The sequence below is a fragment of the Pinus tabuliformis genome, chromosome 2_2, assembly GCF_031772625.1.
Source record: "Pinus tabuliformis cultivar Carrire ecotype Pingquan chromosome 2_2, CPIR1, whole genome shotgun sequence".
NCBI classification, from domain to species: Eukaryota; Viridiplantae; Streptophyta; class Pinopsida; order Pinales; family Pinaceae; genus Pinus; species Pinus tabuliformis.
The window spans coordinates 758,827,424-758,854,945 of record NC_142300.1 but is presented as its reverse complement, the minus strand read 5'-3'; positions in this window follow the sequence as shown (position 1 = coordinate 758,854,945).

Sequence of the window (27,522 nt, the reverse complement as noted above, 5' to 3'; positions counted from 1 at the left end):
GGTGAAGAAATATAGGCAGCGAGCTAAGAAGCTCAAAGCCACAGTGGCCAAAGCTGAAACATAGGTGGATGATGTAGTGAAAACCCATGTTGCCACTCAAACAAATTCTATCGAGTATTTGTTTGAAGGCCATGAGTTTTCCTTGACGACCGAAGTTCAAACTTGGAAATCCACTGTGGTTCGATATCAGAATGAAGTAAAGAGAACACTAGAACATGCATCCAAGGTTATCTTCGAATATGTGGAGTGCATAGACATATGACGGTTGAGGTACATAAAGCAACAGCTCAAGGTGGAGTAGCTGGAGGGACAAGTAACAAAATTAAAGGCTGAAAAAGAACAAATGTTTAACCTAGTGCAAGAGGTAATGACATGTCGCTCTCCTCCTTCTAGCTATTCTTTATTATTGCATCAGTGATTTCTTTTCTTCCGTTTGGAGAGAATTAAGAAGGAAATTAGTCACGCGATCAAGGATGGTGTACAATTCCTTTGGATATTGAAAGCTCATGATTTGGCAACTCAACATTTGATGTGTGAGTTTTATATGCATGGATATTTTTGCATATAATTGTTTCTCCTCCAATACTTCGAGCACCATGTCAACATGTTGGACATGATCCTTCCATGACTTGTTGTAGATTAGTATATCATAAAAAATACTAACACAAATTTTATAAGGAAGGGTTTGAAAATGGAATTCATCAAATCTTGAAATGTAGAAGGTGCATTAGTAAGGCCAAAAGGCATGACCAAAAATTCATAATGACCCTCATGAGTTCTAAATGTTGTTTTTGGAATGTCTTCAGTCTTCATTCTGATTTGATGATATCCTGAACAAAGATCTAACTTGGTGAAGTAAATTGATCCATGAAATACATTCAATAATTCATCAATGATAGGAATGGGAAATTTATCTTTAATAGTCAACTTGTTGAGCTCAATATAATCTGGACACATGCGCCATGATCCATCCTTCTTGTGAACTAATACTACTAGAGCAGAGAAAGAACTTTGACTAGGTTGAATTATACCAGCCTCTAGCGTTTTTCAACCATACATTCAATTTCACTCTTTCGGACATAGAGATATCTGTAAGGCCTGATGTTTGGAGGAACACTTCCTGGAATCAAATTAATAGCGTGATCATGATCACGAATAGGCGGAAGGCCCTTGGGAGTCTCAAATACCTTGGAATGATTGTCCAATACTTTTTGAATATCTAGAGAAATGGATGATTTCGATGTGGGAACCTCTAGTGAACATAATTGTGCAATTATGCCTTGTTGTTATTTCTTTGGAAGCTTTGTCATTCTGTTAGAGCTGATTATCTTTCTTAGTTTCCCTATGATACCCTTAATTAAAATTCCTTTCCTTCTGAAGATAATTTCATGAAAGGCTTTTGAAAATTAAAAGCTATTGTACCCAAGGATTGTAGCCATTAGACTCCTAGTACAACATCATCACCACCCATTGGAATGGAAAGCATTCGGCTATTCAATATATATTCTCCCATGGATAGCTTTATATTATGGCACTTTCCTAAGAAATTTATGGTTCCTCCACTTACAACCATCACTTGACATTCTGGTGCTAGATATAGGAAGCAATTTAATTCCTTGGCTATCTTACAATGAATAAAATTATGGGTGCTTCTTGGATCAATCAACATTATTACCTTTTTCTTCTTGATATGCCCTTCTATCTTAATAGTTTGAGGAGTGGTAATTCCAGCCAATGCATTACAAGATATGGCAGGGTTGATTTCTTATTTTTCTAGGGTTTTTTCCAGGTTTATATCCTCTTCTTTTGACGTTTCTTTTTCCTTTTCCTCCTCCTCTTCAAAATCTATGTAAAATAATTTCTTCTCGGCACACTTATGACCTTTAGTGTATTTTATATCACAACTACAACAAATCCCTTTTGCTCTTTTTCCTTCCAATTGTTTTGGTGTCAACCTTGTAGGTTGTGGATAGTTAGGGACAGTAGCGCTTCCATCTTTATGATTTTGAGTGGTAGAGTTCCTTGTTGCCATAATTTTGCTTTCCATTTTTCTTGCCAACCTAAATGCCTTCTCCAATGAATCTGGTTCCCAAAGGCGAACCTCATGTTGGATGCTATCTTTTAAAGTCCCTATGAACACATCAATCCTATGCTCCTCTGGAATATATTTTACACTTATATTCAATTTTTGGGAGTCCTCAATATGCTCCATCATTGAACCCTTTTGTTTGAGATTTATCAATTGGCTAAAAAAAGTGTTGCTTTTTGTATCCTCATAATGTGCTATCATTTCATCTGTAAAAATATCCCTAGTGACAATTTGTTTACGAGAGAAAAGCCATGAATACCATACAAACCCATTTGGTTCCAAATATAAAGTTGCAATGCATACCTTTTGTGTGTTTTGCACATTGTGGAGATTGAAAAATTGCTCCATCTGTAGTATCCATGTTCTGGGGTCCTTGCCATCAAACTTCCTCATATCGATCTTTGGAACATGGTTGTTCTTCGATCCAAAATTAGATTCTATAAAATCATGATTAACATTTATTTTGTTCTCATCATGAGTTTCCTTTACTACACTTTCACCATTAGTAAGAATTCCTTGTAGAAACTTTGTCAAATTTGTCTTCAAATTTGTTTGCAAATCGTCCATGCTTTTCTTTAAATCATCCATCTTAGCTTCCATGCCATCCATCTTACTTTCCATGCCATCCATCTTAGCCTCCACGCCATCCACTTAGCTTCCAAGTCATTCATATTAGCTTCTATGCCTTTCTTTAAACCATCCATCTTATTTTCTATTACCTTTTGTGCGAGTGAAATTTGTTGCACTTGGTTTCGTAATATTGATATATCATGTTGCATTTCTTCCTCTTATTCAAGAGTCATGCTAGAGCCTTCAGGGTTCTTACTATGTGTTTCCATTTTCTTTCTTCCGGGCATCAATTACTAATAATGAAGATTCACTCTGCCCTTTCAATTCATTCAAACTAATTTTTCAAACCAAGCTTATGCAAAAAATAAAATAAAAAATACACACCTTTTTTCCCTTTGTAGGAGCTCAATATTGAATCTGATGTACCTCTATAATTCTAGATCTCCCACTTTTGAAGTTGTGACCTACAGTAGCCATCCGTGTCCTCTTTCCAATGCCACCAGTCTCATCGAAATTGGATTCTCCAAGGAAGAGTTATGCCAAATATCCCACAGTGACCTGATTATAGACTAGTTCAGTAGAGCGAACTTGTATGACGTGCCACATGTCACTGTTTTGACCTTAGTACCTAACAATGATACACAGAAAACTAGATGTCATCCTCTTTTTGAAACTTCTTACCATATTTCAATATGATGCTCAAAACAAAAGTTATGACGATTTTCCCCAGGTCACTTGTTTGAAGTGTAATTTGGGAGTTTGCAAAAACTCCAATTTCCTTATATCATATCTCCATAAATATAGTGATAAAAGCTCTGAAATTTGGACCTGAAGTTCAGAACTATTTTGGCCCAAATGGGTTTTTATTTATCTTTTGAAATGTCACAGAAAATAAGTTATAGAAAAAATGGCATAATGACCTATTTGGAGCAGTGAAACCCTAGAATCCAAAGCTCTTATACCAAATGTTATGAAACCAACTCACAAAAAGATAGAAAATATAGATCAACACCTTAGAAATAAGCCTATTCGAGGGGGAAATGTCATTTACATTAAACAAATGAACAACTCTTTGATGATTCAAATGATAAAACCTCCCTTCTATATATAGGAGTCTACAGGGTCATAATATAACCAAGCCGACCTAACAATAATAATATAAAGGCACAAAAATAACAATAGAGGGATTCTATGGGGCACAATAATAACAATATGGGGACAATAGGGGCACAATAATAACAATAAGGGATACAATGACAATAGTAATGGAGGGATCACTAATATTATAGGGACCTGACAGGCTCCTTTCCCCTATTAGGATGGAATGACCTTAAGAGATAAGACCTTCTCCCATGATGAGAGGAACCATGTCCCATCCATCCAAGCTATAGAAACCTCTCTTTTTCCCAAGAAAAAGCTGGCTAGATTTTTGGAGCAAATTTGAATAATTAGCAAGTCATCTATATCTTTTAGCTTTCTAGTGTATGATTGAGGGAGAATAGTGTGATTTTGGTTTGGTTTGATACTAGAGGGAAAGAGGCCTTAAAACTTCTATTGTTGGGGCTGTCCATGAAGTTCTAGCAAAAGTGTGGGGACCCAAATACGTTGGAGGAGACCAACAACATCAAGGCATTGGTTGTAATCTCTTTCTGATTTATATGAATACAACTATTGATTGATTTCCTACATGAAGTGTTATCTCACATCTTTATAGCTTAATGTTCCTTGACCTGTTAAGTAGGCTGAATATAATATTGTATGCTATCATGTTTGTTGTTGTTGTTTGTTTTAGGTATTTGAAGGACAGAAGTGATAGATAGATGGAGTAAGGGAGCAGGATCATCACCAAGCAAAATAGTGTTATAAGAGGTAGGTCCTCTTATTTGATTCTAGCTTAAGGAGATTTTCCATATATTGTTTGTTTGTGGCTAGACCCACTCTCTCGGGTTAGAGGAATTCTTTTGTGTTCCCTATCTCTCAATTAGTCTTAACTTTGTTCGAAGACAAAGATATCTTTTCTTATATTGCTGCATGTAGGATTTTTTTTTCAGTTAACAGTGGCAGGGCCTTGTAATTGAAACCTAATTCAATATCAATGATTAAAATCTATTGAATTAACCTAAGGAAGCATTGAAACATAAAGCTTATATTTAGAGGTCTAGGCTAGAGACGTGTTCTAGCGTCTTTAAACCTAGAAGTTGTCCTTTGCTTCAGCATTAGACAATGCTAGTATGGACTTGTGCTCCCCATACTATCGTGTATATAAAGGGAGGCCCTGCTAGGTTTGCAATCCTTTATCTATAGGAATCTGTGTTTGCTGCCTTGTAAAAGTGAAACACTGAACATAGCATTTAGGGAGATTGCATGCTAATACTTTTTGATTCGCCAGGAGGTATTCTGCAGTTGATAGTTACCTGGTAATCCCTTTTTCCTAAATTATCTTGAGTAGTCATTTTCCCCTTTTTGACTCTTTATATTTAAAATATCATTGAGCACTTGTCCTTTCGAGCTCGTTCAAACCGAAAGAGACTAGAGTCACCTTTTTCCATTTTCTCAACTCTTAAAACATGAAAAGGAAAACTTTTGTATCAGTGTATAAAAATTAACTACCCACGAAATATTACTAGTTAAAGTTATCTTCCTTAGTGATTCTTTAGGGTCGAATCCAATGGAGAAATTCCTGGAGTCTACTAGCCAAGGGTTCCCCTCTGATGGGAATACTAGTCCTTTTCCTTCTTTTGGAAATGTTGGTGCTCCTTATATGGAAGCATTTTCCCTCCCTGGGTTAACCACTGGTTTACCTATCTGGTTATTTTTGACCTCGGTGGTCCTAAGTGTCCTGACCCCTACACATCATTCTCCTTCATTTGAAGCACATCATGTTGATTATAACGTTGACCTCTCACCTTCTTCCCCTATTTCTTCACCCTCCTCTTCTACTTCGCCTAGTGAAAGTTTGAAATTCAGTAACCAGGAGGTTAGGAAGAAGAAGAAGAGTATGAAGAAGTAGAAGATAGACAAGCGAGAGGCCAACCATGCAGTTGTTACTCCAAATGCACCTCCCATCGACAAACCTTTTGATCTTCCACAGAAGGTCAGTATCCCTTGCAAGCTGTGTAAGGGTGACCATCTCCTTTGAGATTCTCCTAGCATTCCCATAGGCTTAGATGTGTGGTCTCAAAATATGGATCGACCATCCCCATCAAACTTTGGAGATCATGTCGATTTTGCACCCTCGGTTAGTGATGGTAAGAAGAAAGGGAATATTAGCTTTCCCCTATAGGTTATGTGAAGGAGAGAATCTTCTTCACCTTTGTCCTCTTATGGATAAAGCTTTCAATGTTTTGGATAACCTTGCAACTCCTCAACCCCAACTTCTTATTGGTTATTAGAGGCCTTCTTCTAACCCTCTACTAGTTGGTAAAGAGATTGACTTGGATTCATCTCTTGTCCATCCTGCTCTTCCTGAGCATCACTGTATTGTGCCTATTCTCGACTGACCATTGGTCAAAAAGAGTGTCGACCTGGCTCCACCTTCAGTTGTTCACTTTGTTCCCAAAGAGAGTAGTGATAATACAACTCATGTTCTTCTCATCTCCTCGGATTCTCATGTATCGAAGAGTGACCCTCCCATCTCGGTTGTTCAAGATAGTCTTTCTTCTATCCCTATGGAGCATGGGGGAAAACATATCATACCCCCACTAAGTAGTTTTATCATCTCTTTTGATTGGAGCCAATTGACTTCTTTCTACCTCCCATCTTATGTGCCTTTCTAGATGACATTACAAACCTATGGTATGGTAGTACATGGCACTATATTAGATGAAGGCGTGTCTGTTAGTATCATGTCTTCTACTACTTGGCAAACTTTGGGTTCCCTAGAGCTTGTACATATCACCCGAATCTGTTTGCTTTCAACAGAGTAACCAATCAACCCTTGGGGGTCCTCCTGAAGTTCCATATTAATTTGGGAGGAAATATCATCTATATAGACGTGATGGTAGTCCAAGGTCCCTTAGATTTCAATCTTATCCTTAGACGTGACTATGTTTATGTCATGGGAGCTCTTGTTTCTTCACTTTTCCATGTGGTTTTTTCTGCACGAAGGGAGAACTGTGACTATTGATCAATTGTCATTCATTGGTCATGAGATGCCTCCTTTGCAACCATTGTCCCCTATCGGATCTTGTTTTCAATCAATATCTTCCCCACCACAGGTCAATTATGTGGCTACCCATTCTGTCTATGCATTTGCCGATGATCACACATATGGTATTATACATTATGTACTGGGGGCATTGGAACCCAATCTGTCTTTGGTACCAAAAGACATGTATTCCTCCTAGAGAGTGGTTCCTCCATCTAGTGAGGACCTCTTGGGAGTCATGTTATCGTATGGTCCATGAATATATTATTGAGCATAGTTCCTTGTCTTTTGTCAAGCTCGTTAAATAAATGAATCAAGCTGTCCGAGGATAGTTTTTTCTTATATCTACCTCATTAAAAAATGAAAGAGATGTTCGAGGATAGTTCTTTTACTGTGTCAACCTCTTTAAAGAATGAAACAACTCCCTTTTCAAAAACAAGTCTTTGATTAAGATCTCGTAAAATACTAGTCGAGTCGTTCCTGGATCTTGAAAGTGAACCTTCATTCCATTCACCTAGTTGAATGAAATGAAGCTTGGGGGGCATGTATCTCGAATTGAGTCATTATGCTGGGGGCATCCAAACTTATAACAAGCATAATTTTTTGTTTCAAGCTTGTGTAAACATGAAACTGAATGTAAGAAGAGTTCTCCATTGTTCAAGATTTTGTGAAAATGAACCCATGCCCAATTTACATCCCGTGATTGCCATTTTTATCAACCAATTTCTACTAGATGAGCCTTGGTTGTTTAATTCCATCACCACCATATCTTTGGTTGATCATATGCTTTCACTTGGTTGTTTTTCCTTTCCTGAGGGACCGCAACGATGTTAGGGTCCCACCCTAACCCCCTTATTTATGTCATGGGATCACGTCATATTCAAGAGTCAATAAAGCCCATATTAATAATTGTAAGTGGTTAACCCGCAATTAATGACGGGACCACAGTTAGTTGCAAATGGGCGGAAGTATTAGTTAGATGGTAAATGGGCGGTAGTATTAGATAGATGGTATTAATAAAATCCACGATATTGGCTCGTGGTATTGCATGTATGAGTCATATATAAAGGATAGAGACTCCCTGCGAGGAGTATTGTGTCTTGTTTTGTAATCGAGCTCTGCTTTATTGGAGGTTGCCCCCTCGAAGAGGCCTGTGAACATTTCTCTCTGGATAATAAAATCATTGCTATTCTGTGCTCTGGGTATATTTCCTTCGCATATTTTGTGTTCTCGGTATCTTTTCTTCGCAAATTCTCTGTTTGGGTATCGCTTTGCAGGTTAAGAGCATAACAAGTGGTATCAGAGCACTTTCCAGGGCTCGGTGGGATCTCCAAATTTTAACAAAAATTTTTTAGGCTAGAGACGTGTTCCGGCGTCTTTAAACCACGGGATCTGTCGTTGAGCGCATAAACCTGCGGATTTGGGGAGGCATGCACGCAGGAAATACAAGAGGTGGTCACGTCTGTTGGACTCCCTTGTAACCACTGTGGGTACCCCTTCGAGTAGTAGCGCATTAGACAGAACCGCGCACGGACTGTCTTCCACGTACCCTCTGGGTATATAGGAAGCCCCCTAGCTCCCTTGAAACCTCGCCATAGATAAAACTTCGGCTGTCTTGCGGCTACAATACACCGAGAACAGCACTCGGAGAGATTACTCGCCCGTACGATAGGGTAGTCGGGTTGTACGGCTAAGGGTACGGTCGATCCTCCTTAGTTAGAGCCCTGAAACATTGGGCCGAGTACTACTGTCAGACCCTTATGTATATTGCGATCTGTAGCACCTGACACTCCCCAAGACCATAGTTCCCTTTCTCTCGAGGGATCACACATCATCTCCAGATCAGCGGCAGCAGTTGTTCCACCATTCAGATCTCTCAGATCCACCAGATCGGACATTCCAGATCAGCAGCAGCAGTTGTTCCACCATTCAGATCTCCCAGATTCGCCAGATCGGAGTAGTGGGAAAGGGTTCCTGTACCTGGATATAATTTTCGCAGGACTTTTGGTGGCATTGACATTTTGAGGATTTGGCGACTGCAGTATTGATCAGAAAGGAGTAAAACTCCGTTAGGAGTTTTCAAAAAAAAAAAAAAAAAGAGTCTGAGATCTTCCAGGGCGCTTATTGGTGACCTAGCCCATCAGAATCAGGACGACGAGCTGAGCAAGGTGGTACCATTCAATTCTTAGAAAAAAAAAATTCGGCGGTCCCAAATTTTCATCAGAGGGGTGTATGGTAGAAACTCGCGCTCAAGCAATGGCCAATGAAAGGGTAGAAAAACTAGAAGAAGAGGTGCACTCCCTCCACTCTGTGGTGGAAAGGATCGAAAATCATCTTAAAGGATTAGATTGCCTACTACAGGACAAGGGCAAGGAGCCAGCCCACGAGGAGGTGTATAAGGGTCATGAATACCATGAGGGGGAGTCTAGCCACTCTCCTCACGTCTGGCACACCCATCCACCACCCAATCAGAGACCTCCCAAGTTGGATATGCATAAATTTGACGGTTCTCACACGTCCGCATGGCTAGCACAAATGGAGCAGTATTTTCAATTGAATCATATCATAGATGAGGGGACTAAGCTTATGGTGGGCACCATGTACTTGGACAGTGAACGATGGCAATGGAAGGAATGGTATCAGAGTTGCAATGGACAATTTAAGAATTGGGGCCAATTTACCAAAGCTCTTCGAAATCGCTTTGAACAGGAAGACTCTTTTTTGGGGTGTCTCACTAAGCTTCGACAGACGGGTACAGTGGATGAATATATTACCGCTTTTGAAGCCTTAGCCTTCCGCACTAAGGGTCTCACAGATGAATTCTACATGGAATGCTTTATCAGCGGTCTTAAAGAAGCCATCAAAGCTCAGGTTCTACTCCACCACCCCCCCACATGGAACGAGGCTTGCCAGGTAGCCCGTAAGGTGGAACGGGCATTAGCAGCTCAATCCAGCCGCCCCAACTTTCCCGCTAAAGGTCGTCCCTCACAGGCTCCCAATATGACCCAAACACTTAATATTCAAAAGGTGTCACCTGCAGAAATGGCCGAAAGAAGGAAGCAAGGACTATGTTACTACTGTGATGAAAAATATTCCCCGGGTCATAAATGCAAAGAGCACAAGTTTTTTCAAATAGATGCCACTGACTACAGCTCCACCGAGGAAGATCCACCACTTGAGGAACCAGAGGCGACCGAAGAAGATAACCAACAGGAGATGGTATCTGATGAACCAATGATTTCGCTACATGCATTGGCAGGAATTTCTTCACCTCAAACTCTCAAAATCAGAGGTTTTCTTAAACATCGGCCAGTAATAGTTTTGATTGATAGTGGAAGTACCCATAATTTCATCCACCAAAAGATCGCTGAAGCAGCACATTGTTATGTCCGAGCAGTTTCTAACTTCCAAGTCCAGATTGCAGATGGAGGCACAATGAAATGTGAAGGTTGATGTGAAAATGTCAAAATTCAAATGGGGGATTATCAATTGAAAACCCACATGTTTGCAATACACATGGGGGGTTGCGACATTGTCCTAGGTGCGGAATGGCTCCGCACTCTTGGGCCAATCACAATGGATTTCCAGGAGTTATATATGAGTTTTAAGCAGAACAACTACACACATACCCTCCGTGGGCTACAAGCGGGAGCCCCTTCTATCATAAGCTCACATCGTATGGAAAAATTGTTAAAAAAGGGCCATCATGGAGTAGTAGCTCAATTTAATGCCATCCAGGTAGTAGATACCATGTCTTCGCCAATTCATCCTGAGATGCAACAGATTTTGAATAAACATCGGACGGTCTTTGACAAACCTCATGAACTTCCACCCTCGCGAGGGGAACATGATCATAGCATCACATTGGTCCCAGGGGCCCAACCCCCAAATGTGCGGCCATACAGACATCCGTTCACCCAAAAGAATGAAATAGAAAAAATCATCAAGGAATTGTTGGAAGCAGGTGTCATTCGTCCTAGTATTAGTCCTTACTCATCTCCAGTCGTCATGGTCCTCAAGAAAGATGGGGAGTGGCGGATGTGTCCAGACTTCAGGGCCCTCAATAAGTTAACAGTCAAAGATAAATTTCCCATCCCAGTGGTTGACGATTTGCTGGACGAACTCAATGGGGCTCAATTCTTCACTAAATTGGATCTTCACTCAGGCTACCACCAAATTCGCATGAAGGAAGTTGACATTCCCAAGACAACTTTCAGAACTCATGAAGGCCATTATGAGTTCTTGGTCATGCCATTTGGTCTCTGTAATGCCCCCTCTACTTTTCAGAGCCTTATGAATCACCTCCTCAGACCATATCTCAGAAAATTTGTCCTGGTCTTCTTCGATGACATCCTTATCTATAGTGGCACTTGGGCGGCACACCTTAAGCATGTAGATATCCTCTTGCAACTGCTCAGCAAGCATAAACTATTTGTCAAAATGTCTAAGTGTGCGTTTGGCATGGAAGAAGTTGAGTATTTAGGCCACATTGTGGGCCGTGAAGGTGTCAAGGTTGATCCCAAAAAGATCCAAGCAATGCAAGAATGGCCTCAACCTAAGACCTTGAAAAGCTTGAGAGGATTTTTGGGTCTCACAGGCTATTATCGTAAATTTGTCCGCAACTATGGCCGCATAGCGAAGCCCCTGACGCAACTTCTCAAGAAAAATTCCTTCTTCTGGAACGAAGAAGCACAACAGGCATTTACCGCTCTCAAAACCGCCATGTGTTCCACTCCGGTCTTAGCACTACCAGACTTCACCAAAACATTTGTCATTGAATATGATGCTTCGGGAACAGGTATTGGAGCAGTCTTAATGCAGGAAGGGCGACCATTGGCCTTCACCAGCCAACAACTAAGTGGGAAGAACTTGGGCCAATCTACCTATGAGAAGGAAATGATGGCCCTCTTACATGCAGTTGAGACCTGGCAACCTTACTTGTTGGGGCGACGTTTCCAAATCCGCACAGATTATCAGAGTCTTAAATATTTTTTGGAGCAACGCCTATCTTCCCCCCAAAAAAATAAATGGTTAGCCAAAATGCTGGGTTATGATTATGAGATCATTTACAAGAAAGGGAAAGACAACAGGGTAGCAGATGCATTGTCACGCCAATTTGAGGAGGAAAGTACTCTGCTCGCAATATCCCTCCCCATTCCAGACCGGATTGAAGAGGCTCGCGGGGAATGGTTTTCACATCCTGAGCTCTCCCAACTCATTTCTCAATTACAGGCAGATCCTAATTCTAGCAAGGGCTACTCGTGGCAGAATGATATTCTTCGCTACAAGGACAGAGTCGTCATATCACCAACATCCACCCTCAAAAGTCGCATTTTGGCAGAATTGCACTCCTCTCCCACTCGCACCAGAAGATCATTTTTTTGGACCGACATGAAACAGGACATCCTTACTTTTGTAGCAGAATGTGACGTCTGTCAACGCCACAAGGGGGAAACCGTCAACACACCAGGCACATGACAACCATTGCCCATTCCGGCGTCAATTTGGATGGAGGTCTCCATGGATTTCATTACAGGTCTTCCAAAGTCTGGGAACAAATCAGTCATCATGGTGGTTGTGGACCGACTATCGAAGTATGCTCATTTCTGCGCTCTACCCCAACCATTCACACCTACTTTGGTTGCTCAAACTTTCATGGATCAAATCTTCAAATTGCATGGCATGCCCACTTCGATTGTGTCCGACCGCGACCCAATCTTCACCAATAATTTTTGGTAGGAGCTCTTCAGAATACAAGGCACTCAACTCAAACTCAGTACTTCATATCATCCGCAAATAGATGGTCAAACCGAAGCCGTCAACAAATGCCTAGAAACCTACCTGAGGTGTTTCACTTCAGAAAAAAAACACCTTTGGGCACAGTGGTTACCTCTGGCGGAATGGTGGTATAACACCAACTATCATGCCACCACCAAAATGACTCCCTATGAAGCAGTCTATGGACAACTTCTGCCGTCCCCTACTTCTTATCTCACGGGGTGCTCCAAAGTAGAAGTAGTGGATCAACTCTTACAACATCGTGCAACCATGATGGCCCACTTGTGTGAGAATCTTCATCAAGCTCAGAACCATATGAAGCAACAGGCTGACCAACATCGCTCAGAGCGCCAATTTCAAGAAGGGGATCAGGTCTTTTTGAAGCTGCAACCATATAAGCAAACATCACTCAAAGACAAGGGCTGTCAAAAGCTCTCTCCAAAATTCTACGGACCATATCAAGTACTTCAGCGCATTGGAGAAGTGGCTTACAAGCTGGCTTTGCCACCTACAACAAAAATCCACCCAGTTTTCCATGTATCGTGCCTCAAGAAAGTGATTGGGAACAATTGCCGAGTTGAAACCAGTCTACCTAAATTGGATGAAGAAGGATCAATCTGGCTTCAACCTGAACAGGTTCTAGACACACGAGAAAAGCACCTGCGTGGCCGCGTGATTAAGGAGGTCCTAGTCAAATGGAAAGACACCTCGCCGGAAGATGCAACTTGGGAACCAGCCGCTATTCTTCAGCAGTTTCCGCAGCTTCAGCCTTGAGGACAAGGCTAGTCTTAAGGGGGAGGGCATGTTAGGGTCCCACCCTAACCCCCTTATTTATGTCATGGGATCACATCATAGTCAAGAGTCAATAAAGCCCATATTAATAATTGTAAGTGGTTAACCCACAATTAATGACGGGACCACAGTTAGTTGCAAATGGGCGGAAGTATTAGTTAGATGGTAAATGGGCGGTAGTATTAGATAGATGGTATTAATAAAATCCACGATATTGGCTCGTGGTATTGCATGTATGAGTCATATATAAAGGATAGAGACTCCCTGCGAGGAGTATTGTGTCTTGTTTTGTAATCGAGCTCTGCTCTATTGGAGGTTGCCCCCTCGAAGAGGCCTGTGAACATTTCTCTCTGGATAATAAAATCATTGCTATTCTGTGCTCTGGGTATATTTTCTTCGCATATTTTGTGTTCTCGGTATCTTTTCTTCGCAAATTCTCTGTTTGGGTATCACTTTGCAGGTTAAGAGCATAACAAACGATGAGTGGTTTTATAACGTCTTCACCATTACATGTTTTGAGCAATTCCACCATTGCCGAAACCAATTGCTACCCTTTATACTACTCATTCCTTTAGGACAAGTCACCTTTAAGCTCTTTTTTGACTCATAAAAAATGAAAGGATCGCAGAGTATTTTTCCCTTTTTGACTCGTAAAAGAGAATACAAATGGGGGGTTCGCTTTTAGCTCTTTTCCGACTCTCTAAACACGAAAAGATTGCTGAGCTCTTGTCCTTTTTGAACTCGTTAAAGGTTGTGAAACGTCGTTCATGTAGTATACGTTTACCCATTTTTCCAGTTGGGATACACTATTTAGGAAAAAGGGACTCCTTGACTGATATGGTCAAGAAGTTCTCTCAAGTATCAATTTCTACCTTTTTGGGCTCAAGAGACACAAATGTATGAAAAGCGACCATGTGGAGTTTTCTTTTCTGTGTCTTTTTCAAACTCTCTAAACATGAAAAGATACCGAGTTACCCCTTTTTCGTACTCATTAAAACATTAAGCGACATTGGATTTGTCGCCATGACGAACATGAGATCCTCCTTCCTAGGGTTCATTAAAATTACTAGGTCAGATTTCTACGAAGGATGAACTTACAATGCAAGCACATGCTATCCCCTTCAAGCTTGCGATAAAAAATAATTGGGGTACTTTCCAAAAATGGTGGGGGGGGGGGGATTTTGAAATTCTATCAGTTGTATAGCAACTTACTGTTGAACATGATGCTTTCTGCTTCGTGTCATGTTGGGATATCCTCCTTTTCAATTTTACCATCCTGGGTTGGGCTGCTCATTTTTTCCTTCCATTTGATCTCTACTACATCATAATGACCATCGATCCTATGCATCCAAAATCTTCCAAACTCTGGAATCGTGTCATCGATATGTTCAAGAGTCAGTCCTTCTACAGTTACACCTACTCCTGATTCTCTATATCATCAGAAATCATTTGCATCCCTTTGTCTCATGTCGATGATGTGGAATACATCATGGCCCTCCGTCGACATGGTCACTTCCTGTAGACTTCAACTCATTATCCAGGAAGTTAACCAAGAGACTCCCTTCCTGTCGTGGCAGAAAAAGTCGTTTGTGCGGACACAACTGACCTCCCTAGGAGTCTAAACTCTCTAGCGACAAACAAGACAAAATGGAGTGATCTTTCTCTAAATATACCTTTTAAAACATGAAAACTACAAGTGTTTAGGCTTACCTTATTCCAAAACGCTGTTGTTGTAGTCCGTCCTTGCCGATCCGGATGAGCTCCTCCTTCAAGTCAATTCCTGCAACCACAAACAATCAAACAATTACCAAGCACTTGCATTTCATATAATAAAACATATATTCAACATGCAGACCAAGGAACACATGAAATAACTCATTAACACAAGCTATTGAGAAAAATAAACCAGTTTGTATTAATAACGAAACAAAGAAACTCTTACAACCTGGCCTTGGTGTTGTGCAAGTTCCTCCCAGGGTCCATCAAGGGTTTTCCTCTACTTTGACAAAGCTCACCCACTTCCAAGTAGAATCAAGCAAAGACAATCTCTCCTCACAAGGTTCTAAATGGGAGTCCTAATTCCTGCAGCATTTACCCAAAGAAAATGTATAGCTCCAACCTCTCCTCCCTCTGGCTCAATGTCTTTATTTATAGTGCTGTAAAGAGGTTATTCAGGTCCACCATCAATGGGATAATCCCCCTCTTTGGGTGGGATAGCTCCCTTATTGATGGGATAAGTTCCTCCTTAATAGGGATACATGAACCAACTGGAGGCGCATCCATTTCATCAAACCGACCTCTAGAAAGTTCTAGAAGTAACCACAAGTAACTTTTTTAAGATGAAACTCGCGCATTTTGCCTTTTACAGAAGGACGCACCTGTCCCTTAACATACAGAGCGTCCAAGGACGCAACTTTTGTGAACATTGTGAGCGTCCCCGCAGGTAAGGCTAGAGAGAACCTGCGACCCCAGAGATAAACACATTTTTTACAAGACTTTCTCTCTTCTTTGAGTTTGAGATGGATAGCAGAGGCATAAGACTTGCCTAAGAGGGTAGCATGACTGTTGATTTGAGCCATACTAACTGTAAGTAGTCATGGTGACATTTTTTAGTGTAACAGATTGCCCCCTAAAGTGCGAAGCCTGGAATAGATTAGGGTTTTGTAATTCTAGGAAGGGTGAAGCGCTTTATCATTTCAAGGATTGTCTTGTGGATGACCTGGTTGGAACCTGCAATTTTCAACACAAAATACATGTATAAGATTATATCATCACTGAGGTAGGCATTCCCATACTCAGATTCAAAACTTTAACTAATGGACTAACTATTCTGATACAGGAATGATCTTGCAGTACATCATTTTTATAGACTTTTGTAGACACAGTATGGACGCAGCCATCTGTTTATGATTAGTCTACATAGATAATGAATACAAAACTCCTCGCAGCCTGGATGGTAGAAACTAGATCCAGGGTCTTCACTTCTACTTCCCGAATTGGTACGATTCTAGCCATGTGATTAAATGATTTGATGTCGAACATGTTAGAAACCACTTGATTACCAGTCGATGATGTAAACTGTTAACAAGCGTGAGAGAGACCACCAGTAATGTCAATGGTTCTCAAAGTACCAAGCACAACCCGTGAAATGTGAATAGATGTTTTGATGTCGAACACTTCACGGAATCCTTTGATCGAAAGTCAATGATGTAAACTGACGTCAAAGGCGAGAAACCTGCCATTGATGCATGCAGACTTCAAGGTACTGTCGATTCCTAAGTCATCTTTCTAGATAATGTGTCGATGTCGATAGAAAGCGACCCGTTGCAGGCAAGCCCGCAACACGAAATCATTGTTCAAGTTGAAGAAATGTTGCTGTAAGGACTGACTCAGGGATGGTCAAATGGATGACAAGTATTTTGCAGATGAAAGTTTTGCTTGCAGACCTCTTGAACACATAACGACACGACAGATGGCTTGGTGACGAATAACTCAAAGTTAATCCCCGGAACCCGGTTAAAGACTTTCAAAGTGGTTTGGTCAACTGTGAGGTAAAAGATTTCCCAACCCAGGTGAATGAAAAGTGTCGTGTTCAAGAGTGGTAATAAAGTTTCTTTTGAGACAAAAGGTAACAAACAGGTTCATTCTTCTCTCTTTTCCCCCACCATTTCTGGCAAGTACCTCTTTATTTTTAACAAGCTTGAGGAGGATAACATATGCTTGATTATAAGCTCATCCTTCGGACGAGTCCAACCTAGTTTAAATTCGAACCCTAGGAAGGAGTGGTTCGTTCCTGTTTGTAATTGAACAGGTCCTTTACTGTAAAAGTTTAACGAGCCCAGTATAGGAGAAACTCGGCGTTTTTCATTTTAGAGAGTCTGAAAAAACAAAAGGAGACTCCACGTTGAACTTTTTCGTATATTTGTGTCCCTCAAGCCCGAAAAAGTATAAAATAATACCTGGGGGAACCGCTTGATCTTGCGACCAAGGAGTACTTTCATAATAGTGTCGTTGACCTGAAAAGTAAAAAGCGATCAAGGACACGTCGTTTTATTTCCTTATCGAGTTTGAAACGACAAAAACCCGGCAATCTTTTCCTGATTTTGCGGTCAGAAAAGAGCTAAAAGGGGACCGTCTTTTAATTCCGTTTTAACGAGTGTAAAAGAAACGCTCGGCGATCTTTTCATGTTTTAGGAGTCAGAAAAGGGCTTAAAAGATGACTCTGATATTTTTGTTTGTGAAAAATTACAATTTCCCTCGAAATCCCTTTGTCCTGCACAAAAGCAACACATTACTCATACCTGTTTAAAATAGGCAAAAATACATCGAAAAACATCTTTTCATGGTAAAAAATGAACTAATTCATCCAAAAAACCTATAAAAAGACCTTTTACCATGTCATTTTTACCGTTTGACTGTTGAGGTTGAAAAAGGAGCTTTTGACAAGAAACTTCCCGTGGTCGCTGCGGAAAATCTGACCGTCGGAATCGAACGCCGTCTTATCCAGGTATTTTACACATCCTACTCTGCATTTCTATCCGTTTAGAATCAATTTTTAGGTCTTAGTTTCATTTTTTGGGGGGGTTTTGGTTTTGGAATGCGCCTCTCGGCGGACGCAGGTGCCCTTCGGGTGACCCGCGTCCCCCGACTTTTTCTCATACGGGAAAATGGTCGGAAGACGCAGCCCGCCTTCAGGCCAGCCGCGTCCGGGCGCCCTGTGCTACAAAGCCGGGGTGCGTCTTCCGAGAAGTGCGCATTTCAAAACCCCAACTCCCTCAAAAAACTACCAAAAATTCCCAAATCAATTTCTAATTGCTATTTTTGATGTGCAGGGCATTAACCATGTTAGATTGGAGAGAAAGAGAGCATGTAGAGGATGATGAAGCTGCAATAAATCATCAACCTTCCCTGGATGCCCTAAGAGCATGCGGATTATACAAATATTGGACCATACCGGGCATGAGGGGCCAGGTAAGATTCTTGGAATGGCTGGTTGAGCGATGGAACGTTCAAGAACAATGCTTTTACATAGGAGGGCACCAGCTCGAGATAGAGCCCTCGGATGTATACTTTCTCACTGGCTTGCCGAACAGAGGTGAGCAACTCAGTCTTGCGGGGACTAGGCCGGGTGGCCAATCCCTTGATAGTCTCCGCGACGAGTGGTGCACACCTGGGGCTCACCATTCAAAAGGCATAGAGATAAAACACATCACTCTGCCTGAACTCAAAGTCATAGCGTTCACGGTTACCAGAATTTGCGGCGCGGCCGCTTTACACATTGCTTCCGGATCCCAAATGCGGATGGCAATTGACTGTTACCAAGGCACCATTTTCAACTGGTGTGAAGCTGTGTCGGCTCATATGAAGAGCCAACTGACCAAGGCAAAGAACGGACGACTAAAGACTTTTGGATATGGGCCTCTAGTCGTGAGCTTTGCCTTGGAGAGAGTTCCAATGCTGATCCCTCAGCAACTCACTGTTGATATCTTGGGTCCTCGGGAGCCAAAGCTGATACGATGGGTTGCGGTGATGGCCCGGCATCCTGACGAGGGTGCGACAGTGGTTCGATTCTCAGATAGTTACTTTCACTGGTTAGAGGACCAGGTTTTTTCGATACAGGACTTTCCGTATGCCGGAGTGGATTTTAGAGGTGATCCGGACATGGTTCTTCCACAGGGAGAACAATGGGATGACAGAGGTACTTTTATTTTCACAAGTTTTCTAATTATGTATTTTTTTATTTTTCATATATATCGTCTCAAAACTAACAGTAAAATTTTCAAAATGCAGATGTTGGTCCACAGCGTCCAGCCAACCTCCGGCCTTTTGATAGACTACATCCAGCTGCACCGGTACCGGCCCCACAGGACGCGGCTGCAGAAGTACTAGCTGAGTTGGAGCATGATCTAGAGCGTCTCACGGCAGATATACCTGAGACTACTATGGATGACATTCCTATCAGGCTTCAGCGCTTCGTAGTCGCGGTCCCTGGACCGTTTAGGAGATTTTTGCGTAAGGTAGCCCGCGCAGTGGTGTCATACAGAGAGCACCACCAGTGATTGACTAGTCACTTTTGTAGTCACATGTGACATTTTGACTTTTTGTACTATCATTTTGCCGATCATAAGGTGTTTTCAACCTATGATCGAAGACGATGTATATATTTTTTGACACACTTCTATCTATATATATCACTATTACCGGCTTATCTTGTTTAACATATGTGATGAAATGTTTTTAAATTTACTTGCATGATTATCGTAAATGTCTGTCCAACATTCGAGAAGCAATTGCATCTGCTAATGTATTCAAAGACCTTGGAATATGTTGATATTCAATGTAATCAAATTCACGTTCCAAGAGACGCACTCTCAAAAACAACCTTAATAACACAGGATTTCTAATGGCATAAACTCTATTAAGCTGTAATACAACAAGTTCAGAATCTAACCTCACTATCAAACGTCGAATTCCAAATGAAATAGATTCGGATAATAATTCAATCACTGCACTGTATTCTGCAATGTTGTTCGTTGTTTGACCGAGGCTTACCCCATGCATAGAAACTAACTCGTCAGAGGGCGAATAGATAACCCAAGCTGCGGAAGAGATATTCCGTGTACTACGACAAGCACCATCAGCAAATCCAATGTATGTTTGGAGAGGCGTCGACATCTGCAATATCAAGAGTAAAACCAAGATAAGCCAGAATAACGACGAAAAACCACACTCTCTAAGCTAAGCACACTGACTAAACTAACACACTTGCTAGCTAGAAAGAAAATCTAACCTATCTAAAAATTTCTCCATACCCATCATTTAAGCATAATACCTCTTTAGGTAAAGTCCATTTCTGGGTTTACCCAAAGAGTCCCCATCAAAGTCAACTAGCTCATAAGCCCCTTTTGCTAGCTTTCGCTTTACAATGTAGGGCCCATGCCACATGGGAACGAATTTTCCGGCACCTAGCTTATCGTTAGCTTGATCATATAATAGTACTAGGTCTCCTTCCGAAAAACTTCGAGGGGTTACATTTTTATCATACTGAGCTTTCATTCGTTTCGCGTGAGTCTCGATTGCCAATGTAGCGTCACGTCGAGTCTCATCTAATTTAGCCAAGTACAATAAACGTTTCTCCTCTTCGGAAGTAGCTGGAAGTAATTCGACAGCCATTTGAAGTGATGGGATTTCGCATTCAATGGGTAACACAGCTTCTAAGCCATAAACTAGCTGGAAAGGAGTGAACCCTGTTGAATTTTTCACTGAGGTTCGGTATGCCCATAGCGCTGAAAATAACATGTTGTGCCAATTCGACCGATGAACACCAATGGTTCGTCGGATCATGATAACTAGAACTTTGTTGATAGACTCAACCAAACCGTTGGCTTGCGGATAATAAGGAGTAGAGCTATCGTGGCGCAAACCAAGCTGGCTTGTAAGCTCAGTCATCATGACGTTTCGAAAATGGCTCCCATGGTCAGTAATGATTGCTTGTGGGACACCAAACCTAGTTATGATATGATTGAATACGAAAACTGCAGCTGTTTTGCCGCTTGCGTCGAATGTAGGCATCGCCTCGGCCCACTTAGTAAAATAATCAACCGCAAGGATGATATACGCATGCCCCCCGGCCGAGTGAGGGTTACAAGTAATAAAGTCGATACCCCATTTGGCGAATGGACCAACGGCAATTATAGGGTGGAGAGGAGCAGGTGGAGCGCGCATCTTGCGATCAAACACTTGACAGTTGTGGCACTTCCTGACTGCAATGATACAATCTTTAAACATAGACGGCCAGAAATAGCCAGCGCGCAACACCTTCTGAGCTGTGGCATACCCAGACATATGACCGCCACATGCTCCAGAGTGACAATCATTCAAAACCCTCTCAGCCTCTTCGTGAGTTAAACAACGTCGAAAAACTAAGTCTGCCCCCCGGCGATAAAGTGTATCTCCAATAATTTTGTATGGCTGGGATTGAAACCGAATTTTTCGACGTTCCGCTTTGGAAGCTTCAGGCCGAAAGGTTTGGGTTTGGAGATAGATGATTATATCCCCGTACCACGGATCTACAGTACTGATAAGAAACAAAGATTCGTCCGCAATGGACTCCTCTGCCACAGTCTCTGTGTCAGCACTCGGGAAATCACACATCAATTCCGCAAAAACTAAGGATTTCTTAGACTTGGACTTCTCGAACTCCAAGTCGAACTCTTGCAGGATAACAATCCATTTAGAGTACTTGCCCCCTAGCAGTTGTTTTGTCAAAATATAAATCATAGGGTTGCAATCCGAAATAACTGTAGTTTTGCGGAGAAGAATGTAGTGACGGAAACGCTGGACAGCTTGAACGGCTGCCAGGGCCAATTTCTCCACATGCGAATATTTTAGCTCAGTGGGATTCAAGGTCCTACTAAGATAATATATCACATGCTCCGCTCCGAATTCATCTTCTTGAACTAACACCATTCCAATGGTGGAATGCGAAGCTGCGAGGTATAAGAAGTAGTCCTGGTTGTAGTTGGGAGGATGCAATAACGGTGCATGGGTCAACGCGTGTTTAAGTGCATCAAAAGATTGTTGGGCAATCTCGTCCCAAAAGAATTGTGCGTTCTGTTTCAACAACCGTGTAAAACCTTTAGTGACCTCGGCGTAGTTTGGGATGAATCGGCGTAAAAAGTTCGCTTTCCCTTGCAAACTTTGGAGTTGGCGCAAACTCGAAGGAGGAGGCAATTTGATGATAGCCTCGACTTTCGAGGGATCGACGCGAATGCCGGCTTTTGAAACAACAAATCCCAGCAATCGACCTGTTTCTATACAGAAAACACACTTGTGGGGATTCAACCGAATTCGATAATGCCTACACCTCATAAAGATTGCTCGTAGGTGGACAAGGTGATCAGCTCGATGTAAAGAATGAGCAGGCAAATCATCGAGATAGGGTTGCACAATGTGCTTGATGTCATGAAATGCATAAGACATCGCCCGTTGAAAAGTGGCCCCGGCATTCTTAAGCCCAAAAGGTAATTTGCAATAAGCAAATGTCCCCCATGGACAAATGAATGCCGTTTTTGGTTGGTCGGCAGGTAGAATATTGATTTGATTATAGCCCGAGAAACCATCCATGAAGGAAAACATTTCACTTCCGGCACAATCATCAATAATTTGATCGATATAAGGCGTAGGATAGTTGTCTTTTGGACAAGCTCGATTTATATCCCTATAGTCGATACAGATTCTTATTGTTCCTTGTTTCTTATTGACCGGAACAATATTCGATACCCAATCCGTTAACGGGATCGGATAAATGAAACCTGCTTTCAACAGCTTTTCGACTTCTGCTTTAATCGCAGCCGCTTTTCGAGGGTGAATTTGACGCAACCGTTGCCGGACGGGTTTAGCATCCGGGTAGGTCTTTATTTCATGAACAACAATGGCAGGATCAATTCCCGGCATTTCCTCGTAAGACCAGGCAAACACGTCGCGGAATTCTTGGAATAGGGCCTTGTAAGTTTGGATTTCTTCTTCAGTACATGCGGCACCTATATGAATGTTTTCCTCGATTCCGGGCTTCACTGAAATATCAATGGGAATAGTACGAGAAATATTCCCTAAATTCAACTCTGAATCAGAATGTTTCGTTGGATCCTGAGCGTCTTTGACATATTCAGCGGTAAAGATAGATGAAAAATCATTTTCAAATGCATCATCCTTAGGTAAAAACGAAGATCTGTGATGGAGATCCTCCCATGGTAGATCATCTACACTTAGGATTTCGCGAAGTTGTTCGTCAGATGACACGACTTCGGGAAACGTTATCCGTTCTAAGGGTGAGGTGAAAAGTGACTCTTCACTGACCACATTCATTTGGTCGACTTCGGTTGAATGAAAGTCGGTAAAAGACATGAGAGCTTCATAAGCAATTTCATATGGACTCAAAGGCATAACATCACCGAGTGAGTCTATCTCAGAGTCAGATGGGACGAACCAAGGATCATCATAAATAATGTTTTCTGATGTAATCATATGAATGGTTGCAAACGAAGGATCTGCGCTGAGTGGAGGGAGAGGAAAAGTTCCCAGTAAACCGGAATCCTTAACTAAACCTACACCAACGTCCCTATAAGGGATTGTCGTTTTACCAACATGCTGGATACTCTCTGAAGAGGCTGGGTCGGATGAAAAGTATGTCAGCTGATCAATAGTCACGATCTTACCGTTATGTGGAAACTTAATTACTCTGAAGACCGATGAAACGACCGCTGTCATAGCATATGACCAACTTCGACCCAAAAGAAGGTTGTAGTCTAGAGGGGCATCAACCACTTCCACATCCAGACTAACGGTTTTACCTTCAACCCCTATAGGCAATTCTTGTAGAATACCAAACGGACGGAACCCACGGCCATCAAAGGCCTTAAGGATGGTGGGGGATTGGTTCAACGAAGGAGAACCAAGCGATCTCCAACATTGAATCGACATAATACACGTAGAAGCTCCCTCATCAATCACAGTCCGATGAATAGGCCTGTTTTTGACTATCACTGGAATTTGGAAAGCCATTTGATGGGGGAGACGTGGTGTACTATTTTCTAGATCAAAGATCATTAGGTTCGGGTCCTGAACATCGACAGCTCCGATAGCCGACAAAAGCAATTTTCGTTGTGCTGGGCATGATTGCAGCACTTCGAGTGCCGACATTGCTGAAGGTGAAACAGCTAAGTCCTCAACAATGTTGTAATTCTGGGCTGCTCTCGCATGTGGATTGAAAGCAGACCTTCGAAGTACACCCTTGGCGGGCGGCTTAATCACTAAGTCTGGGTTAGGTTTTTCGATCTGTAGTGGATCGGAACCAGGAGCTGAGGTTGATGGGTTAGAGTGAGAAGATTCTGCTTCCTTGCCATCAACAGGAGCCTTACTACCATAATCTTGCGATCGAGTCGCAATCCTCACATGAGACATCATCAAAATGGGTTCTTCACTGGCATTCGAAGAAGAACCTATCATCTTATTCTCCTGCTCTGGAAATGGATTCTTTAACACAGCAGGAGTGGGAGAACCTTTGACTATTTTTACAACCTCGGCCCGATGAGGGCAATCTCTCGTAAAATGATCCTCTTCACAAATAAGACAAGGATATCGAGGTTTGCGTTTTTCGTCATTGGTTTCCGACTTTTCAGTTTTCTCCTTTGGAGCCTTGTCTGCTTTAGCCTTCTTCTTTCCTTTCTTCTTTCCACCGTTTTTTGATTTGGCCGTAGATGACTCTACAGCGTGAATGTCGGCGGTAAGTTCAGGAGAAGACTCTCCTGTCGGAGAATCAGGCAAAGTGATAATTGGAGTAGTTGAAGCCTTGGAAGACTTCTTCTTGCTCTTCGTAGTCACGATACCAATCATACCATCAGCGGCATGAGATCCCGAAGGAGCAGCAGCGATTTGATTCGACTTTGGAAGATCCGGAATCTTCTCGTGTAACGTACCCGACTGAGTGTAAACTAAGTCAAGGTATTGTGCCTGAGCAATGACTTGCTCCTCAGTAACTACTCCGGCCTTAGCTACATCTTCAGTAATCTTCGGTAATAATGATTTGACAAACCATTCAGCTAAGATTTGGTCCGGGATAAAAACTTTCACTAATCTCCTTCGACGTCTCCACTCATGAATGTGATCAGAAATATACGTGGACGTCGATTGTTTTAGTGAAGTTAATAACTCCGTGCCGTTATCGTATCTGACCGGCAACTGAAAGTGAGTTAAGAACGAGGTAGCTAACTGGCTAAAGTTGTAAAAAGAGGCCCGTGGTAACTCAATGTACCACTTGGCCGCGAGACCAATGAGTGTACGCTGGAAAAGACGTAAGCGGATGGAATCATCTGAGATAGAATTCGAAGCACACCAGAGGTGGTAAGTCATCACATGATTGGACGGATCCTCTCCAGACTTACCTTCGAACTTGGGTATATCGCTGGGCAACTTATTTGGCATTGGCGGCCAGAACTGAAGATATTGAATTGGATCGTTCGTTAGGCGCGTCAAGTCGGGTAAATCCAAAGTTGCAATAAACGGTAACTGCCGGTTAGGATCTCTAAAACTCTGGGTCACAATACCAGCCCCAGGAGGAGGATATCCAGGATAACTAGGAACAGGAGTCGCATTTGGGATATTATATCCTCCTGGAAAACCAGGATTAACCGGACCGTACTGGGGTTGTTGAGGTTGTTGATAAGTGTACCCAGGATACGGTTGATACTGGTAAACCGGTTGTTGGACAGCTTGCCCAGGTTGGTACTGTCCCTGGTACGGAGGTTGAACAAATTGAGGTTGAGTAGTAACAACCGTACTTATACCAGGCTGACCTACAGGCATCTGGACCGTGGTTTGAATCGTAGATCCAGACAACGGTAAAGATGTCTGAGGTGTGGTAACAGGGACAGTAGAAACTGGAGCCGTCGATACTCCAGAAGTAAGTATGGTAGATGTAGCGGTAGTTGCAGCAGCCGTTTGAGATGGAGTACTAGGTGCAATTGACGGCTGAGTAACTACCGAAGTTACAGAAGTTTGAACATTTGGCTGGACAGGTTGCGGTTGCTGGGTTGGACCAGAAACTACGGGTTGTCCAGCTTGAGGAACCATCTGTACACTTGGCTGCAACACCTGTTGACCCTGTGATGGATCCCACACTAACATTCCAGGGTATTGACCCGTAACAGGTTGAGGATACTGAGATCCATAACCAGATTGAGGGTAGGATTGATAATTGTAAGGTGCAGTTCCCATACTTGGAACATATGACTGACCTTGAGGCGGTTGATAACCTTGACTTGAGTATTGACCTTGAGGTTGATAACCTTGAGGTAAATACTGATACTGGGGTTGACCTTGACCTTGAGGTTGGTACCCTTGAGGTTGATAACCTTGGGGTTGATACCCTTGAGGTTGCCATCCTTGAGGTTGCCATCCTTGAGGTTGATATTGATACTGAGGTTGACCTTGGGGTACATATTGAGGCTGAGGTTGACCTTGAGGCAAGTATTGCACCATAGGTACATACTGACTTTGAGGTTGCCCCCCAGACACGATTTGTGTACCTTGAGGTTGCCCCCCAGGCGTTAACTGCGGTTGCCCCCCAGGCGGTAATTGGCCACCTTGAGGTTGGGAAACGGGAACTGAACCTGACATCATGTAAATGTCTCCTACACCCAATGGTATATTACCACTGTTTCCAGCAAATAACCCATGATCAACGGGTTGAGGAGATGCCCCCGCAAAGGTACCAGAAAGTGACTGATACCCAGTGGGAACAGAAGGACCGCCATGTAAAAAAGATTCAGGACTTTGTGTAAACACGGACGACTGACCAGACATATTTACAGGAGTATGAATACCTCCAGGTGGAAAAGGAGTACGAGGTGTAGAAAAACCTACTGAGTTGTCTAAAAAATTGGTTAACGCAAGGTACCAAGAAGTACTTCTAGGAGGACTGTAAAAGATGGATTCACGCTCCCTTAGATCAATAGTAAGTTGACCTTCAAGGTGAGAGACACCTATATCTTCTTCTGGAGCAAGTTCTTCTATAGCAATCAAACCAGAAGGTAGATTTTCGGTGATAATTCTTTCTATTCTCGGTGAATCAGGGACACTAGAAGTTGGAGTAACAGGTTCGGAAATTTCAGGTTCTTCGCCTGTTTCACTGGCAGATGAAAAACTACCAGCAAGCTCGGAAACTGTAACAGTTTCGGGATTGTAACCTGTTTCTAAACTTTGGTAATCTGGATGGACTACCAAGGAAGATTCTCCTTCTTCAGGTGAACCTACTCTACTGTCACTAGGAGGAGTTACAAGGACCTTTAACCCTTCGTACTGACCCGGAATGTCTTCAGGAGATTCACCCGCGATTTACGGAGTTTTCTTAACAAATCTATTCCGGTAACAATCTCAGGAGACTTGCCCCGAAGTCTACGGGACTGTCTCGGTAATTCCGCCACAATTAAAGATTTTTAACTACAACACACGAAAACAAAGTAAAAATTTCAAATCAAACCACCTAAAGTCTTCTAAAGAAGCAAACAAATTTGAAGCACACGCCTAAAGAATCTAGAGCGTCAAACCAAACACAAACAGTAGTCTTCCGGACCAAAAGCGCTAGTTG